Raw genomic sequence first — 3,304 nt, forward strand, 5'->3', positions numbered from 1 at the left:
CAAGTGATTCTCCTGCCTCAGCCTCCCGAGTAGCTGGGATTACAGGCACATGCCACCATACCTGGATAATTTTTATATTTTTAGTAGAGACAGGGTTTCACCATGTTGGCCAGGCTGGTCTTGAACTCCTGACTTCAAGTGATCTGCATGCCTCAGCCTCCCAAAGTGCTGGGATTACAGGCGCGAGCCACTGCGCCCAGCAGGCATTTCTTGATAGCAGGACAAGAATGGACAAATACTCTATAGCTCTGTTCCTATGGAGAAGAGAAGCAGTCTTGAGAACCACTTCTCCCTCCATACCTGGACTGAGTGCTGGAGCAGCTCAGCACCAACGGTGGTTTCAAGAGCTGGATTGAGTCTCAAGATGACAGGTGGGACACAAGAGCCATATGGCTGCAGCTGGAACAGAAGCTGCAGTCGAAGAGCAGCCCGGGAGAACCCCAGGGCCACACTCTGCCAGGAGGCGCCGGGGCTGAGCTTGAGCCTGAGCCTGAGGCGTGAGCTGCAGTCCTGTGGATGCTGCCTGACTTGCCTTGTTTTTTTAAACCAGTTTGAAATTACACTATATTCACGATAGACAACTCCAATATAAAACAACAACAAAAAAAATAAGGAAATTGAAATAACTCACGACCCCGCAGGCAGTGTGGCACCAAGAGAAGCTGCCCACCTCCGGCCGGGGCATGCCGAGGCCAACCACCCGCCCTGTGGGTGTCAAGTGTCTCCGTCCTATGCGGGCACAGTGACAGTACTTACTTGGAAGGTCACTGGGCAGTTACCGTATTTACTTGGAAGGTTACTGTGAGGAACACATGAATTAATAACCACAGAGTACTTTATTCAGCATCTGGTGTGCAGTGATTGCTCAGCAATGTCATCCCCTAACGTTTTGGGGTGAACCTTCTCAGGTTTTTCCAGTGTACTCATGATCACACTGTATATGGTTGATACAGTTTGAATATTTGTCCCCCCTCAAATTTTACGTTGAACTGTAATCCCCAATGCTGAAGGAAGGTGGGGTCTAGTGGGAGGTGTCCGGCTCATGGGGCAGAGTTCTCATGAATGGCCTGGGCCATCCCCTGGATGATGAGTGAGCTCTGCCTCCGAGTTCACCCAAGATCTGGTTGTTTAGAAGTAATATGGCGCTTTCCCCTCCCCACCCTTTCTTGCTCCTGCATCCACCATGTGAAGCCTGTTCCTGCTTCCCCTTCCGTCATGAGTAAAAGCTTCCTGAGGCCTCCCCAGCAGCAGATGCTGGCACCACACTTCCTGTACAGCCTGCAGAACTGTGAGCCAATCAAATCTCTTTTCCTACAAATTACCCAGTCTTGGGTATTTCTTTATAGCAGTGGGAGAACAGACTAACACAGTGGTTTTCCTGCGCTAATGACAAAAACACCCTCCCTGTCACTCATCCTTAGGAACTGTTCTGGATTAGACCCTTGGCAGGGACGCCCCAGCCCCTCCCTAGCCAGGACGTGCTGACTTTTATAGCCATTGCTTGTGTACTGTTGCCCCACTAGACAGTAGGCAGGGACTGGACCAGCCCCAGGCCCTCAATGATGCTGCCAGCCCACATGAGCAGGAGGCGCCCTGCTCTGGAGCGAAGCTGCATTGTAGAGAAGACACACAGTGTGGAGTTAGGGACACAAACCTACCACTCTGTGTTATAAGCACTCGAAAGTACAAGAGGACAGAGGAGAGCCGATTGGCTCTAACCGACGTGAGGCGGCACAGGAGAGGACAAGAGTCTGCAGACTGCCCGGCCCTGGCGCGGGCTCCTGCTTCTCGTCCATCACCACCAGCATTGTCCCCGCAACCCCCTCCTCAGGGTAAACCGCCAAAAACTAGACTAAGAGTTGCAGTGGCAGCAGAAAGGACACCCCAGTTTTGCCAAAACTGTCCTGCAACTTAACCCACCGTGACAATGCTTGCTTCCCATGTTCAAGTAGTTTCGGGTGGTTTTTAGTTTTTTAGTTGTAAGTAAGCTTATTTTTCTGTATTTCACCCATTCCAAGACGTACTTTCCCTCCATTTCAACATCTTTGAGATCAGGGTGTATCTTAGGATCAGGCAAAAACCTCCCCAGCAGCATTTTTCCCTTAGTGGAACACAAAACAGTGGTCCCTCCTCTCCAGATATCTCAGACAACATGAGATTCGGTTGCACCAAATCAATCAACTATTTCATTACCACTTGAGGCTTTTGTTTTCTGCTTAGAAAGTGTTTCTTCATCCCAAGATTAAATCGTTTCATTTCATTTTATATGATTTGCCTTTTTTAACCTTAAGTATATGACATGTCTAATTTATTCTGGTGTAAGGACTAAAGAATTGGCTTTTTTTCTAAATGCCTCTTTGTCCCAGATTTCATGTCACCTTTATCACAGCAAAATTCCCAGACACAGTCTATTTCTTACCTATATTCTATTACTATGCCAATCTCACAATGTATTAATTATAACTTTCTGCCAGTTTCATCAACATGTAATCACAGAGGCACCAGTTTGTGCACATTAAGAAAACACCAATTAAATTAACACACACCATTGACTGTAAGAAATAACCCAATCTCAGCGATGTGAAAATGGTAGAAAATGCACAGCTTTGATCAATGTACTGCCATACGGCAGGTGGGACAAGTCATCTTCATCACTTTTCTTTTTCAGAAGTTTCCCGATTGTTATGTTTATTTTTCCCAAATAATTTTTTTTTTTTTAAATGGAGTCTCACTCTGTTGCCCAGGCTGGAATGCAGTGGCATGATCTCAGCTCACTGCAACCTTTGCCTCCCGGGTTCAAGCGATTCTCTGGCCTCAGCCTCCCGAGTAGCTGGGAGCACAGGCATGCACACGTCTGGGTAATTTTTATTTTTATATTTATTTTTGAGACGGAGTTTCCCTCTTGTTGCCCAGGCTGGAGTGGAATGGCGTGATCTCGGCTCACTGCAAGCCCTGCCTCTTGGGTTCACGTGATTCTCCTGCCTCGGCTCCCTGAGTAGTTGGGATTACAGGTGCCCACCACCATGCCTGGCTAATTTTTTGTATTTTTGTAGAGATAGGGTTTTACCATGTTGCCCAGGCTGGTTTCAAACTCCTGACCTCAGGTGATCCACCCGCCTCAGCTTCCCAAAGTGCTGGGATTACAGGTGTGAGCCACTCTGCCTTGCTTCCAGCTAATTTTTGTAGTTTTTGGCAGTGACAGGGGTTCAACATGTTGCCCAGGCTGGTCTCAAACTCCTGACCTCATGTGATCCACCTGCCTTGGCCTACCAGAGTGCTGGGATTACAAACGTGAGCCACCATG

This window comes from Macaca nemestrina, chromosome 5 (assembly GCF_043159975.1).
Source record: "Macaca nemestrina isolate mMacNem1 chromosome 5, mMacNem.hap1, whole genome shotgun sequence".
In the NCBI taxonomy this organism is placed as follows: domain Eukaryota; kingdom Metazoa; phylum Chordata; class Mammalia; order Primates; family Cercopithecidae; genus Macaca; species Macaca nemestrina.